The sequence below is a fragment of the Eptatretus burgeri genome, chromosome 8 (genome assembly GCF_056783735.1).
Source record: "Eptatretus burgeri isolate ZD-2024b chromosome 8, Ebu_testis_v1, whole genome shotgun sequence".
NCBI classification, from domain to species: Eukaryota; Metazoa; Chordata; class Myxini; order Myxiniformes; family Myxinidae; genus Eptatretus; species Eptatretus burgeri.
Window position 1 is genome coordinate 93,882,173 of NC_140968.1, and position 17,506 is coordinate 93,899,678.

A 17,506-nucleotide genomic window follows, 5' to 3' on the forward strand; every position below is an offset into this window, starting at 1 on the left:
AACCTTCTTATGTTGATGGATAAGGATGTATGGTGGAATAAAATGCCCAAAGTAATGTTTTTTAAGACGATGTTTAAAGTCCTTGTACAGTCTAAGCGACATTCCTGAAGACAGGGTGATGCTTTGCCGAGATCATTCTGACTGATCGTCTCAAGTGGCTGCTGGTCCGTTTCAACGACCATGGCTTTACCGTACGTGTACTGTTTGAATTTTTCACATGTGGAAATGATCGCCAAAAGTTCCTTTTCAATTTGCACATCATTTTGTTCTGCTTCAGTCAATCATCTAGATTCTTGAAGCGTAAGCCACAGGGTGGCCTTCTTGCATGAGGCAAGCACTCAGGCCTACTTTCAAAAAGTCAGCTTGCATCACAACAGCAGACTGTACATTCAGAAACAAACCTCAATGTGGGTGTGGTGGACAAAGCTTGTTTAATATGCTGGAATGCAGCACCCTGCTCACTGCCCAAATGCCAATCAATGTCTTTCTTCAGGATTGGCCTTAGTGAAGCCAGACACACCGGCAGGTTGGCTATGAACGTGTTTTTTGTTTGTTTTTACAGGATCTAAGGCTCATAGTGGAGCTTCCACACACACACATCTTTCACACATGGACATACAAAGAAATAGTGTCAAACAAGACAAAAACAGCCATTGAGCTTGGCGGATGTACCATATCTTCCCGAAGCACTATGGGAAATAGCAACATCCCAACAATAGCAGCACCTTTCCGACTGCACTTAGTGCGGCATTTCTGAGGAAGGAATCTCCTCTTCTCCATGGGAGCGAACCTATGTGGATCGTCTTTGCTCTTATCCTTTTAAATGCTGAACTTAGAGCAAAGAAGCAGCACATACCATTTTTAAAGTCTTTGGTATGACTCGGCAGGGGGGTTTGAACCACCGACCTCCCAGACTTGGAGCGGATGCTCTTAACATTTCACCACCGAGCTGGCCCAAATATGTTGCCATTCCGAAGAACTGTTGTGAGTCTTGCTTGTTCTCAGGCTTCGGATACTCATCAATGGCTTTCTCTTTTTCTGGGTCTGGCTTTAGTCTCTGAGCAGACTCTACATTGCCAACATCATTCACCTCGTTCACACGATAGTGAACTTGTTTTTTTTATTGAACTTCACGTTGTTCTCTCCAGCGCAGTGTAACACTTGCTTCAGAATGTGATCATGGTCGGCGACATCTTTTTCTGCACTTATCAGGTCATCAAAAACACTTCGATATCATCTCTGTCGCCGAACAACTGGAATCTGAAAAATATACCGAAAGGGCACCTGCAGAATCTGTAATGGTTGAATGGAGCATGAAATGTACACTACACTGAGCTTTCAATATCCAGCTTGATCTGCAAAAACCCACCTTTCTCATCCAAAATGGAGAATATACACATTTGCCACTTCATCTAGAAGCAATGTCCTCAGCGGTCGGTATTTTGTTGTGCTCCTGTTTGATCGCTTTAGGGTCTAAACATAAACGAAGAGAACCACTCTTTGGTTTTTCAATAAATACAAGACTGTTAACCCAGACTGTGGGTTTATCCATCTTCGATACACCCCATTATTTTCTAATTGATTCAGACATTGGATTTATGGGGTTCTCCTCTTGGTGGGTGAATTACTGGAGTAGCATCACCATCAATTCAATGTTATTCCCCAAGGCCTTCAAACGCATCACCAAATTCCTGCAACAGTTCATCCTTGTCCAAACAAGTCTCAGTTATTGTGTCAACTTTCGAATAAGATCCAACTGTGTGTAGGCCTTTAACCCGAGAATGGGTGGAGACCATACATTCACAACGTAAAACTGCAAGCGATCAAGTCAGACCTTGCCTTCTGGTGACACCTTGTGATTGCCATTGGATGACAGCAATAGGTTTCTTCTTTGTAGGTTCTGCTGTACAGGAAGTTGTCGATAAATTTTCAGAGGCAGCATATTGGCCTCCGCAAGAATATCAAGCTTGAAATTTACAACCTTGACATTCACATCGAGCTTTGTAAGCCAAGACTTTTCATTGGAGTGTACATTCACAGTCAGTTGACTAATAACAAGCTCCCCTGAATTGGAGTTATCGCCATCAACACCTCCTCTGATTCCTTGACATGTGCCTTTCAATATTGTGTGCACATTCATCCTGCGTTTTTTGCACATTTTGGAGAGATGATTTTCCCCTTGACAGATGTGACAAGTTTTTAGGACTGGACACTGCCTCAGCCAACCTTTACATCCACACCTCCGACAGTTGTACAACTGTGAAACATCATTTCCTGGTGAACGTTCCTTTCTCCAATGAGTCCAAACAGCATGTACAGACTTCTCATCAGAGCTGTGTTTCTCATTTCTTTCAGGTAACTGGCAGTCGCATCACGAGCATGACAACACGATGGTGCTTCGTCTGGTGTTGGATCATCGACCTTTTCACAAAGGTCAGGTCAGGTCAGGTATGGGAGCATGCGCCAGGTCAGGTCAGGTATGGGAGCATGGTCAGGTATGGGAGCATGCAACAAAGACGTGCTTGCAATTTCTCATTTCTGATTCTATAACACCAAGTGATCACAAATCATAATGTGTGTAGGTTATTTGTGCTCACCTTTATTAACCCTCGCAAGAGGAGAAGGAATTGCATTTGGGTCTGTTTGTCTATTTGTTTGTTCGTTTGTCCACACAGAACGTGAGTAGGTACATTAATTACATTAGACTCCAATCCCTTGAGATACTCAAGACCCTGAATACCCCTTAGAATCCCAAGACCCTCAAGACCCCTAAAATTCTTCAGATCCTTAAGATCCCCTCAGACCTACCAAGATGTACGGTGGAATAAAACCATATTCAGAGAAAGGGTAAAATCCTTTCGATCATTTAAGACCCCTAAGAATCTTAAGACCCCCAAGACTTCAAAATCCCAACACCACCAAGACCTTTTAAGACACTTTTGACCCTGAAGTCCCCCCTAGAACCTCAAGACCCCAAAGACCCTGTCTTTTTTACATGCACAGTTGAGGATTGTGGAAGAGCGAGTGCAGTGAACGAATCAGGGCACAACAGCCAAAAACAGGATGCAAAACACGCATGCATGGAGTGGACAAAATGGGTACAGAAGGAAACTCCAAGGAGGGGAAATTGGAAAGGGGAGGGATTTGGGTGGGGTTAACAAGGGTAGAAAAGATAATGGTTTAGGATTGGAGACGATCTGAGATGGTGGTGAACAGCTATCGAGAAGACCTGGAGGGAAGAATGAAATTGAAGAGGATGTGACCTTCAGAACCCTAAGACCCTCGAAGACCCCAAAGATCCTCTAGAACCCTGAGACCCTTTAAGATCCTTGAGACCTCATTACACCCCTAAGACAACATTCTGTTGGACATTTTAGAACCTGAAGAACTGACATACCCCTTTAGGGTATACTGACATACCCCTTTAGAATCCCATCGACTCATTTCTACCATTTTAAACCTCCGACATTTCGATGCTCTTTCGACATTTTAAGACCCTTTAAACTCCTTCAGACAATTCTGACAGTTGAGACCTTAAATTACACCCTTTTAGACCGCTTCGACCTTTAAAGACCCTTTCGATGATTTATACCATTTTGACCCTCGAGATCTTTTCAGACCTTTAAACCTTCAGACCATTTGATTATTACAACTTTCCAGTCCTTTGACCTTTACACCCTTAGACCTTTAAACCTTCAGACCATTTGACTATTACAACTTTCCAGACCTTTGACCTTTACAACTCAACAATTTAGCCCTTTCATTTAGTCCATCCTTCTATTTGTTTGCCACACAAAATACACGACAAAAAACAAGTCCTGGCGACAGTCTACAATCTCTGATGGCTCTTTCTAGTTTTAACTAGTAATAGGCATCCACAACCATCCTTGACCATGTTGTGGAGCGTAGGCCGAGGTCCTGCCTTGTTTTTTTTCGTCCATCCTCACATTTTCACCTTTACTTCCTCTTAAATGCGTTTTCTCTGCAACCACTTGAGCGATTGACACAAAACTTTCAACATCAGTGTGCCTACCCATGGAAAATTTATTTTTTAACAGTTACATGATGATTGGATGTAAAATGAGGCCAACATTCCAAAAAGGCTGCTTTCTATAGACATTGGTTGAATTCTTCTTCAAGTCCATGAAAAACTAAGCAATTGTTTCCCCCTCATGCTGAGAGCATTTCCAGCATTCATACCTCTTGAAGAAGGTATTTTTTTGAGGATTGCAGTCATCCACAAATTTCTTCAGAAATTTCTTTGTTGTCCTCTCCTTGCTCAAAATTGTACGTGTTAAATACTTCCAATGCATCTTTCCCCAACACAATGGAGGAGTATTGCGACTTGCACATCTTCAGTCTTGTTGTCGGTCCCCATGGCTTTCAAGTGCAAATTAAACCGTTGTTCCCAACGTTTCCAGTTCTCATAAATTTCCCTCGAGACGCAGGAAATTCGGAGGTTTAAATTGCTCCATTCTGGAAAGTTTACCCCTGCCACCAAGTAACGTTCACAGCAATAAATAAATAAAAAGATTAAACTGCGTTCAACTCGTTCATTGCACGTCCAACATGGTGTCTGCCCAGAACACACACACACACACACACACACACACACACACACACACACACACACACACACACACACACACACACACACACACACACACACACACACACACACACACACACACACACACACACACACACCACTACCATTGGCTACATAGAGAGAGTCCAAATCAACAGAGAATGAATTGGGGGGAGGTCAACTCCCAAAGTGGGACTATAATATAATTAGCATGTGTATCATTCGAAGATGTGATAAACAGTGCATAAAATACTGTGTCCTTTGAGTTTTGATTGTTCTTTCCATTTCAGAATAAAAAGTCCTCCAACAATGTCCTGCAAGGTGTCAAGTGTGCAATTTTATCAAAGTTAATACAGACCAGCAACCATGCAGACACACATGTGTTCATCAGCATCAAAAATTAAAATCACTTAATTACGGCTACCTGTGTTCAGGTGTCTTCAAAGAGCTCTTCCAAGCCATCGGTTCTTCCAATAAGAGAAATCTGTTTCATAAGCCACTTCGTTCCTGCGCAACTTAAGATGAGTCTGTTCAGCTGATGAGGAACAAAGCAGAGCAGAATGAGCAAAGGACCGCATCACGTGTCCTCGAACTCCTGAATGTTGTGAATAAGCAGAAGAAGATGAACAAAGAAAGAAAGAACAAACGAGAGTAGACATGAGGGGCAGAGAGAGAAAAAAATAGAAAGGAACTCTTCACTATGTGACGTTTAACTTCCAAAAACCATGATATAGTTCTTTACGAGCAGCGTGCGCCCTCTATCGACTGAAGACCTGAGCGTACAACACCACTGGCTCATGTTACGGACACTTTCAACCAAACTACAGTATTCGTGCCACTTTCGAGGAACCGAGACAGCCCGTCGCACAGTATTGTTACACCCAACCTGTATCTACAGTTCCTGGTATCTACCAGGAACTTTGACTTGCTCGATTAATCCATCCAGTGTGTTGGTACCAGCTTAAAATACCCGAGCTGTTCATTGGACAATTACAAGGAATTTGGACACAAGAGGAGATCATTTGGCTCGTCAATCTCGAGTGAGATCAACACCACATCACTTCAATTCATCGGTCTGCATCGACTTAATTCCGTTGTGGGGGGGCTTCGGTCATCAATGTGTGTGCTGCCACCATACAGACCTTTTACCTTTTTGATACAGACAGTCTTTTTTTTCTTTTTTTTTTACAGACTTTTTGATATTTTTATATTTTTGATACAGATACAGACCGTCCCTCGGATGGACGTTAAACTGGGCATCCCGTGCCCCGGCATTAGTTGGTGAACGTTATAAAGATCCCACGGTGTCCTTCGTGAAGAGGAGGCGAGCTATCGCCAGCACCTTAAAAAATTTAAAATTCCTGCCATCACCTCCAGGGGCCACTGCATCAGTGGAAAAGCCGCGCTCCCAGCAATGATGCAACCAGCAGCCACAGACGGCATACAAAACTCGAACAGCTTCGAGCGCGTACCTCCATCAGGCTGAATAGTTGACGTTTTGTATCCCAGATACATAGGTTGTATCTGGATTCGGACCTGAACCAAAATCGAATCGGCTTGTTCTTGTCACCTACCCAACTCCTCCACCTAGTTTTGTCATAATCCGTCCACAACCTTTTGATATGGTGAAGAATGGTGAAGAATCACTTGAAAAAAAAAAACTTTTAAAAATCATTTCGGATCCGGATCTTCACCAACATCGAATCAATTATTCCTCGTCACACACACAACATCTCCACCAAGTTTCGTCCGAATCCGTGCACAACACTTTCAGATATCCTCGTCACAACCAGACCAACAGACAGACAGACAGACAGACAGACAGACAGACAGACAGGGGTGAAACATAAACTCCCGTCCACCTTCGGTGGCGGAGGGAGTCGCGACAATACGCATCTCTCACCTGGTCCCTGATGGTTAAAAAGCAGAATTCTATATTCCCAAGAGTTAAATTTGCTTCGAAACAAAAGTACCTGTTCAGCTGTTCTGTAATCCACACTCTCAAGATCTTAAAGGTGCGAGATAAAGGTGGGAATGGGGAGGGGCAATGGAGTTATAATTAGCATATAGCGATAAACCTTTTGTGTTCATTTAATTATTCATATGCAGCAAGTGGCTGCTCGTTGCATCATCTTTTTTTTTCTGGAAGCGCAGCTGTGCCGCTGATGCAGTGCCCCCTATTACCAGTAAGCTGACCATACTCATTTTGCCGACTTTGGGAAGACTAGTACATACCTGTAAAAAATCTTTTTAAAAGCTTTTAAACCGCGAGCAAGAAACAACAACTACGAAGGCCGTTCCTTCGCTCTCGCGTGCCCGTACGTGCGTGGCCTGGCAGTTCGCATATCGCAGTTACGATTATTCGCAATTTCGTTTGAATGGCCAATTATTCAATTTGCGCCAACGTATTTTGCCTTTTCGCAATGTCATCGCAAGGAAAAACACAGAGAAGAGAAGAGGAAAAAAAAAACCCAAAACATTTACTTCCTGGTTTGGAGCATACCAGCTCACTCTGATGTTACCGAAATTTATACACCGTCTCAAGAGATTCACTTACCTTGGTAGTGATATTCATGTCTCTGCTGGCTGCAAGTCAGAGGTCAATAGACGTCTGGGTCGGGCCTGGGGAGTCATGGATTCACTGGATCATGGGGTGTGGCGCTGCCGGTACCTGTGCGGGAGGACGAAAGTCCGAGTCTTCAGGTCCTTGGTACTTCCACTCTTGCTCTATGGATGCGAGACTTGGACTCTAACCAAGGATCTGAGACGGAGACTTAATTCCTTTGGTACCAGGTCTCTTTGGAGAATCCTTGGCTATCGCTGGTCGGATTTTGTGTCTAACAAGCGGTTGCTGAGAGAGACTCGGATGAGATTTGTTACCTGCATAGTCCGTGAGCGTCAGTTGCGGCTGTATGGACATGTGGCTCGTTTTCCTGACGCTGATCCTGCTCACCAGATTCTCTTAGCGAGGGAGTCTCATGAGTGGAGGAGGCCAGTGGGCCGACCACGTGCCTCGTGGTTGCAGCAGGTTGACCATCATCTCAAGGAGATGGGGATGGGCCTGGCATCTGCCTGGGGGATGGCCAGACGGAGGCCCCTGGAGTACCGGCGGAAAGTGGATGCAGCGACGCGCTGTTCTGGCACATGCTCCCATACCTGACCTCATATGAAAACTATCATAACTTGGGGCATTGTGTTTATCTATAAATGCGCATAAGAAATCGAGAAATTATTAGAATACACGAAGTCATCACTCTCCGGAAGTCCGTACGTTGTAACCCGTAATGGGGAACACGGCTGAGGTTCCCTTCCCCCACAGGCCACGCCCACGCAGCAACGTGTCATGTCATTGGTTTGGTAAATAAATGGCCATAACTTGGGAAGCTCTTGTCTGATTAATATCAAACCTTGAAAAGGCACATCCTCAGGTCCCCAGCAATATACTTGGCAAGTTTCAATTAGATCGGACCAGCGGTTGTCGAGAAACGGCGGTCACACACACACACACACACACACACACACACACACACACACACACACACACACACACACACACACACACACACACACACACACACACACACACACACACACACACACACACACACTGCTGGAATTATAGACAGATGACAGGCTGAGTCAACCCACCTCGTGTTAATTCAACGGCCATAATATATAAAGCCAGCCACTCCAACCATTAAGCCAACACCAAGCTCGACCTTCTTAATTTTCCAGCGATTTACCTGTGAGTCCCACTCCCTCTTCCCATACGTTAAACGACCTGTGCGTGCCGCAGGTGATGGATTGTTGAGTCGTGCTGCCATCCCGATCCAATTTGGCACGAGGCGGAGCGGGTTCATGGTGATTGCTCGAATCAGGCACAGTTAGAAATAGAAACACGGATATACACACTCAAAATTGTTTACTTGAGGGTGTCGTTGAGGGAGGCAGCCAAAATGACGTCTCCTCAAAAAATAAAACTATTCAAGGAAATTATTTCATAGACCGTGTTGGGAATTCAGCAGAAATCTGGAATCCAGGATCCATTCCATGATGCAATGATAAAACTGAAAAGTTCTTTAATAAGCACATCGTCTGGTTGGTAAATGAATCTCATAAATAATGGATTCTTTGCCCTGGGCCTTGATCCAGAGAGTACTACTCGTCTTCAGGGATCCATATCGACAACAGGTCGTGGATAACCTGTCTCCACTTCTTCGGAAGGAATATTCGTGGACGTCATTGGGGGAGTCGGCCAAAAGGGCAGGTCTTGTGCATGCGACTGTCGGGTTGACTGCTCAATATGGCCTAACCACCCCCAATTAGTCGCTTTATCGATGGCTGATCCCGTATCTCTCACCATCACCGTCTGTTTTGTAAAGATATTTATATGTTCGATGTTTCATTGCATGTTGGAGATCACGATAGCGATTCAGAAGTAACTAGAATGGCACTCGCTAGAGCGCGTAACCTCTACCAGACTGAACAATTTACGTTTTGTATCCCACTGATTGGCCCACCTGAAGCAAAATCGAATCAATTCGGCCTTGTCGCACACACAACCTGTCCACCAAGTTTTGTCCGAATTTGTCCGCAACATTTTGAAATATCCTGCGACGTAATGTTTGTGGTCCTGTTTCTCAATGTGAAGAAGCACTTCAAATAGAGATCGAAGGATCCAGATCCAGATCTTCACCAAAATCAGATCAACTTGTCATGGTCACACACCCAACCTGTCCACCAGGTTTCATCCGATTCCATCCAGAACGTTTTGAGATATCGTTCTGACAAACAAAGAAACAAACAGACAGACAGACAAACAGCGGTGAAAACAGAACCTCCGTCCACCTCCGATGGCGGAGGTAATGATGGTGAAACGAGTCCAGTCTTGACAGATTTTGTTTTTTTTCCAAAAGGGGATCGAGAATTCTTATCTGTAAAGTAGGACTTTTAAAAAAAGCACACCTGGTGCACCTGATGATTTCTCATTACTCTCAAAGTTTTGTGCTCAAGGACAGTTTTTTGTCTTCAGGGTCAAGGCCTGTGGAGGAGCTGTAACAGAAAATGGATCACCAGGTAAAATGACAAAAGCAACAGCAAGAAAAAGAATGGAGGGGTAGGTGACGCATCAACAGCAGGGTTGAGGGACAAAATAGAGGGAGACTTGGACAAATAATGGACGTGGAGAAGAAAGAGGGCTTGGGGAGGACACACTGGGTGGACAATATGGATAGAGGGAAGAATGATGTACACAAGACCTGGAGGGAGGAATGAGATTGAAGAGAATGTGGAAGTTGCTTAAAGTTTTTGGGTTTTTTTTTTTTCAGCGAGGAGGGGGAAAAGGAAAAAGTGAAAGAGGCTGAAGGGACAATGCTTGGGGGGAAAAAGAGGTAGAACAAAGCAAGCGGTGTCAGAGCAGGGACACAATTTTCACGCTCGCGAGCCGAGCTCGATAGCTACACCGATACAAATTCGACAATGCAGCAAAAAAAAACAGGTCAGGTTTAACTTGGAAAATTGGAACGAAACACAAACAGCAACACAGGGATGGACGCAAATATATCATCAAGACACGATGGATTTGGTCTGAGAAACTTAGCTTTGATGAAGTGGAAGGAGGAACTGTCGATCCAATGTCCACGAGCAGCACACGTGAAGCAGCAGAGCTTTTCATTAGGCTCCAAAGGCTCGAGAGACCCATGGTATCTGCTTGTCAAGGTCAAAATCAATTCTTACTCAATGATGCAATCACCTATCCAAGATAAAGAAAATTAATTCAACTGTTTTAATTACTTTGGTCGGAAAAAAAGTTTTGCGGCTTTGTCTACCTCGGTTGCTTCTCTTCTTGTCACCATCAGGTTTGTCTTTGGTCGACTGTGCGGCGCTCTTTGACAACAAAGACATGCAGGTAGGACAAGGCTGTAGTGCTGTAGCAGCTCTGTGTCAAACTGTTGTTTCTGCTGATCTTGTCCAGAAGTATGCTCTTTCGGTCCAACAGGATAGTTGAGAAGTGGCACACTTACATTTGAGCTGTCTAGTCTGGGTTTGATTCTCGACACCCAACTATAACTATTATCAGAGTGGGTTTCAGTGCACCTGTCTGACCTCAGAAGTGATCCAGTCGAGCATGGTTAGTATTGATGTCAGAAACCTCGATGTAAGACAGGTTGTTGTAGACTGGGGAGTGGGGGGTGGGGGGGGGAGTTGGATAGCAGGACATCTCAGTTAGTAGGACATCTCAGGACACCTCAGTTGCATCTGAGACGTCTCATCTTGGACGTTCCCCTCATGGAGTCAAATCCCAATATGAAAGGGGGCGCTGCATCTGTTGAAGTTCATGAAATACTGTACCGTTAAGAAATGTATTTATAGGCAGTAACGAGGCAGGAAGGTTTGTGCATTTTACAAAAACTATATATCAGACTGATATGGGATAACTTCAATGGTTCCTCAAAATAAATTACTTGGAGATACCTATTTCTGGACTACTTTGGAAACTGAGCAGAAATGTGGAGTCGTTTTTGTATACAGGGTATTCTTCTACTTGTGTGTGGCAACTTGGTTGCTGGGTAGCTATCATTTTGTTGGGACAAAACGATACCACTGATGCTGTGCCCCCACACCAATACATTGGTACTCATTTCACCAACCTCAGGTTGACAGGCTGAGTCAACCCCACCTGGAGTGAACCAGAGCCATTCTGCCCACATCGTCAGGTCGTGTACAATGTTTGCCATTGACCCTTGCTGGTTATGACTATTCATTGGTTTACCGCCCGGGTAAGGAAATGCACTGTGCTGATGCGCTTCCCATAACCATTCCAGCACCTCGACAATCTGGTGATATTATTCATCTCATGGCTAACGTCATTCAAGATGAGGTGCCCGGAACCACTAATGAGATTGCTTGTGCTACCAATAGCAATCCAGATTTGTCACAAATTATGCGCTGTCATGTCAGGTAATTGGGCATCACTACCGGAAGGGGCAAAAACCGTACCTCACCCAGAAGGATGGGCTCTCTATTGATACAGACTGTCTGCTTTAGAGTAGCCGAGTGATAAATTCTGCCTAAACTCCGTGGGAAATTTTCAGTGAACTCCACAATGTTCATCCAGGCATAGTCACCATGAAGGTTATTGCCTGAGCCCATGTTTGGTGGCCTGGTTTGGACAGTGATATTGAGTCCAGTGCACGCCATTGTTACACTTGTCCAGCCCATGCCAAGACACCACCACAGTCTCCATTGGCCATGTGGTCATGGCCATCAAAACCATGGTCCATTTCAAGGCAGGTTATTCCTTATCGTAGTTGATGCCCACCCAAGATTGATTGAAGCTCTCGTGGTGCCATCCTCATCCTCTGCTGTAACAATTGAAGCTCTACATATCATGTTTGCACAACATGCTCTTCCAAACTCCATTGTATCAGATAATGGATCATCATTTATGAGTTGAGTTTCAGAAGTTTTGTAAAAAGAATGGCATGAAGCAATACACATCTGCCCCCCTACAAACCTGAACATGCTGTTCAGATCATCAAGAATGGTTGAATCCGCATAAAGGATGGCTCCATTCAATATCATCTAGCTCAAGTGTTGCTCATCTATCGCACTAGACCACACCAAACCACCGGTCACTCACCTACCAAGCTTCTGATGGGTAGTGAATTAACAACACGTTATCATTAGTGTACCTGAACGTAACGGTCCAGGTCGAGAATAACAAGTATCAACAGAAACCAAATTACGACCAAACATCTGTATACCGCAACTTCCAGATCGATGATCCTGTGTACATGTTGAACTCCGGATGTGGAACCAAGTGGTTATCTGGCATCATTATCCATAACATTGGTGAAATGATGTTTCTTGTGAAGTTGTGTGATGGTAGATACATGTGTAAACATGTTTACCAACTCGGGTTACGTCGTCATGGGGAGCCAAACATTGAACCGGCTCAAGTGTCTTTGTCACCCACTCCTGTATTAACACCACCTGCGTTTGAACCTCAGGTGTTTCCTCATGAAAGCTTTTCACCCATCAATGTACCTGAACTCCTTCCCGACCCTGTACCCCTTATTGAGAAGCCAACAGCAGTTCCAAGCAAGGGCAGCCCTCCACGAGCCCTTCGAAGATCAGCACGTGTCTCTAAGCCTCCTGAGCATCTTGATTTGTAAAATAAAAAAGGGGGGGGGGGAGATGAGATGTATAGTAGTTTATGATAATGCACGCATACATGGATGCACAGGGGCATGGTTAAGCACAGTCATGTGACCCACCCATGTTCCGATGCTGTGCTGTGCGGTGTTGTGCCAGTGTCCGAATAAAACCTGTTGTTCCCAATTCAAAGCCTTTTGTCCCTGTCTATCGAGTACATTAGACATATGCAAGAAGAAGAATTATGTGAAAATTTTAAAAAAACTTTTCCAATGGAGCCTTCTATTCCATTTCCTCTTTTGTTTTCCTCCACTAGCCACCCTCATGGAAGTGTAAAGTCAGCAACACGTCGTTAATGGATAAACAAAATGAGATGCAGGGTAAGACCAAAAAAAAAAAGATAATATAGCCACTGATCTGCTTCACCATGAAGAGCTATTGGATATTTCCATCAAAATCTTGTGGATAACCTCACCAGTATCTCGCATGTATAATCCGACAAGAACCCAATACATATGGATAATTTCACCAGGATGTCATACATCGTCTAACCAGGAGTCATTGGATCATTTGACCAGGAGTTAGTGGATCATTTGACCAGGAGTCATTGGATCATTTGACCAGGAGTTAGTGGATCTCCTGAAGGAATGCACCACAAACGTGGTGTTGATGACTGTTGTATACCATGCCAACACCAAGTGGAAATTGAATCCTCTTCATGATAATGACTCTCACTTGCAATTGACTTCAAAACTGCCGCAGATTTATGGGGGAATCCATTGAGATTACAGAGTAAGATGGATTGATAGGTTTTCTTTCCCACGTCCCAGTAATTATAACTCAGTGAAGCATGGTTTTAATGTGCGACAATGAACACCGATGCAAAATAACAGTATAGGCAAAAATTGAGAAGAAGGTCCATCGGCAGGATCAGAAGTGCATAGAATGGAGCCGCGCTATGTCTCGTGTTGACTTAATGGTTAGGGTGTTGGTCTTGGGATCTTATAGGGTCCTGAGTTCAAATCCCGCTTGGCTGCTGAATTGATACCAGGTGGGGTTTACTCAGCCTGTCATCCTTCTGAGGTCGGAAAAATGAGTGCCAGCTTTCTGGGATCATTGAGTCATTCGAGTATCCTGCATCGGAGTGGCGACCTGTCCAGGATTATGCCCAATAGCCCACAAGACTGCTTCAGCAGCACCGACACTCTGTTCAGAGTATGGTCCCGATGGAATGGAATGGAGCCTCGTTGTTCACCGGCTTAAATTCCACCAGCTTGTATGATGTTTACATGGAACTCTTGATAAAACTTCCCTGGCAATGGAAATGGGAAAGCCAAGGATTTTGTAATTCAGAGGATGATTGCTTGGTTAACTAATGGTTTGTCCTTCTCAAGTATAGTTTCAAACATTTTTTATAAAATAAAGGTTTGCTTTTTTCAAAACAATGTCAAGGCTCATGGAAAAGCGAGAAAATAGAACGGATCAGGATGTAAGAGAACCAAAGCAACAGAAGAAACAGAGGTGGGAAACACCGACAGTGGGATTGAAGGACAAAATAGAGGGAGACTTAGACAAATAATGGATGTGGGGAAGACTGAGGGCTAGAGGAGGACACGGGGGAGAACAAGATGGATACAGCCGCAAACTGTCAGGAGTGAAAAACTGGAAACTGGGAAGGAGATGGTCTTGGGGAGGGTTATTGGGAGTGGAAAAGATCATTGATTTGGATGGGGGGGGGTGGGGGGTGATCTGAGATGGTGGTGAACAGCTGTTTTGAAACCCTGAAGGGAAGAATGAGATTGAAGAGTGCGGAAGTTGGTTCCCCAAGCAGGAAAAAAGAGGAAAGGATGAGTGGCGATGAGGAGTGATTCTGGATTTTGGGACATTCACTTGAACGGGGTTGCTGGTGGAACTTGTGCATCCAGCCGAAACCTGCTGGGGAGAGGGTGGGGGACAAATCGCAGGAAGAGGCGAGGTAAGGGTGCAAGACCAGAAAGGAAGCAGTATAATACACTGAGACCACTGACCTGTCTGTAATGGCGTAGTGATTGACCCAAAGCCTCAGTTTCATTGCAGAGATCCCAATAATCTTAATTATCCCAATAACTTTCATCATGGGAGATTCCAATGGAAGATCCTCTTTATATATTTGCTGATGACTCCACCCTCTTCCGAAACATCAATCATCCTTCAGACAGGCAGGCTGTAGCCTCTTCCCTTTCTTCTGACCTTGAAAAAAATCACAAGCTGGTCAAACATTTGGAATAAGTCTTTCAATCCTGACAAATGTCCCACTCTCACTATCTTTCTCTGAAAGGACTTGATGACAAAACCTCCTATCTACTTTATTTACAATCCTCTTGAGTACGTTCAGTCCTTCAAACTCCTGGGTCTCACTATTAACCATGATCTTGGGCAAATCACATTTCAAAATAGGCGAGGTCTAGCTAACATGGGCATCCAGCATCATCCAAAGTACTTCCGCTTCAGCACGGGAGATTCCAATGATCTTGAAGGCCTTGTTTTCCACAACGTCAAGATAAGCAATATGTCAGGCAGGGGCACCAGCCCAGAAGGGAGAGCAGTGCTCCATCATGCTGCGGAGTAAGGCTTTGTAGGTGGGTAAGAGTTCAGGTGTGCAAGGAAGGACTTCACACAACAGAGGATACCCAGTCAGCAATTGGCATTGGAGGCCAACTTTGTGGTTTTTCTCCTATGTAGTCCATATCAACATCAACTTACACCCATGCTCTTTGAATCCTCATGACAAATGGTGAACTTTACTGGCTGAGAAGCAACCCTGGACGAGTTGGCTCTGATCAGGATTAGGGCAGCAATTTGTCCAGAGTGCCGATGTCCCACTGTAGTTTTCTTCCGTGATAGTAGGATGTCTATTGCATTGATGTAGGACAGGAGTCCAGAACTCTGCCATGACTCCATATTAAGTCTAACTCAGTTTACTCGCATGCAAGGACTTGGACTCATGGTACAAGGACTCATTCAAGTCCAATGGAATAATAATCCTCAACTTCTCACAAAATAATTACTCTTCACCTGACAATATTTCACGATAAAATCACACACATGTAAACAGGTAGGGCCGAATTTACGAAAGCCGTTTGGGAGTTAGACATGCGCATGTATAGGGTGTTCCAAAAAAAATATACAACTTTTAAAATGCTTTAAAAAAAAGCAGTAATTTTGTCACTATTGCTTCATTTCTTGTTGCAGAGACCCTGAAGTTTATTTTGATACCAAGCAAGCGCCAGAAAAATGCCAAGACTGACCGTACAACAACGGACGAAAATTGTTGAACTTTGGCACCAGACGAAAAGTGTCATACAGGTGCAACGTCTTTACTCGAGATATTTCGGTATCCACTTGTGCCATGCACCAAACTTTCGGACAATAAAGTGCACCATCACAAAGTTTACCAAAGTGGGAACCATCTCTGACCTTCACAAGGGTCACAGTGGTTGGAAGAGGACAGGTCGTAGTGAAGAAAATGTGGAAATGGTGAGACAGGCGGTCGTTCAGAGTCAAAAAAAATCGATTCGATGACTTTCTGCCGATACAAACATTCATAAGAGCACCGTTCAGAGGATCCTTCGCCAAGACATTCATGCCTTTCCATACAAAATTCAAACGGAAACGGTGCTTACTGATCAACAGAAACGCAAATGACTAGACTTTGCAAATTGGTTCTCAGGAAAGTTGGAGGAAGATGCAGACTTCCTCAAAAAACTTCACATGACGGACGAATGCCATGCTCACTTGTCCGGGGAGGTCAACAAGCAAAACTTTCGGTACTGGGGAACTGAAAATCCTGGTAATGCATCAACTGAATTGGTGCCTCGATCTGTTCTCAAAGTCACCATGTGGGTGGCGGTTGGTTGGTATGGGATAATTGGTCCATACTTCTTTGAAGATGACCAGGGACACACTTGCACGGTAAACCAGAGGAACTATTGCGAAATGAGGGTAGGAATAGGGTCGTTTGCCGACTTGCATTGAAAATATTCGAGGATAGATGCAATCCACTGGAGAAGAATGACAATATCAAATTTGGCTGGAGTTTCAGTCTCGAAGGAATCATTTAATTGGCTGCTGAATCAAGTGTCAGATGGCCTGGATCAACCTACGGTGAGGAACAACGTGCTGAATCCACTCAAACAATTGTCCATGGTGCTGCGATTCTGTGCAAGTGCATCATTTCAATTGTATGTTGGAGATATGAGCGGTGTTTCACAGTACAGGCTAATCAGCTGTTTAGACATGCACAATTAATCGGATGTTTCGCTCCATTCGTAAATTTCTGTTTAAACTCACACAACTAATCAGCTGCTTAGATGTGCACAACCAATCGGCTGTTTATCTCCCTTCATAAAGTGCTGTTTAGATGCACAACTAATTGGCTGTCTATCTTCCTTCGCAAATTACTGTTTAGATGCGCACAACTAATCGGCTGTTTATCTCCCTTCATAATTTGCTGGTTATATGTGCAAAACTAATCAGCTGTTTATCTCCCTCCGCAAATTGCTGTTTGAACGTGCACAACTAATCAGCTGTTTCAATTGCACAACTACTCAGCTGTTTATCTCCCTTCATAAATTGCTGTTAAGATGCACAACTAATTGGCTGTTTATCTTCCTTCGTAAATTGCTGTTAAGACACGTGCAACTTATCAGCTGTTCAGACACACACAACTAATCAGCTGTTTAGACTCACACAACCAATCAGTTGTTTAGATGCTCACAACTA

General features: G+C 44.1%; 1 long non-coding RNA gene across 1 annotated transcript; it reads right to left on the reverse strand.

Annotated features, from left to right (window-relative positions):
* Positions 1-3,672: 3,672 nt before the first annotated feature.
* LOC147022301 (uncharacterized) lies at positions 3,673-6,598 on the reverse strand. Its single transcript, XR_015060646.1, has 3 exons — positions 6,562-6,598; positions 5,013-5,123; positions 3,673-4,902 (listed from the first exon to the last, which is right to left on the reverse strand). It is a non-coding gene; the product is annotated as an uncharacterized LOC147022301 (long non-coding RNA).
* Positions 6,599-17,506: the final 10,908 nt, after the last annotated feature.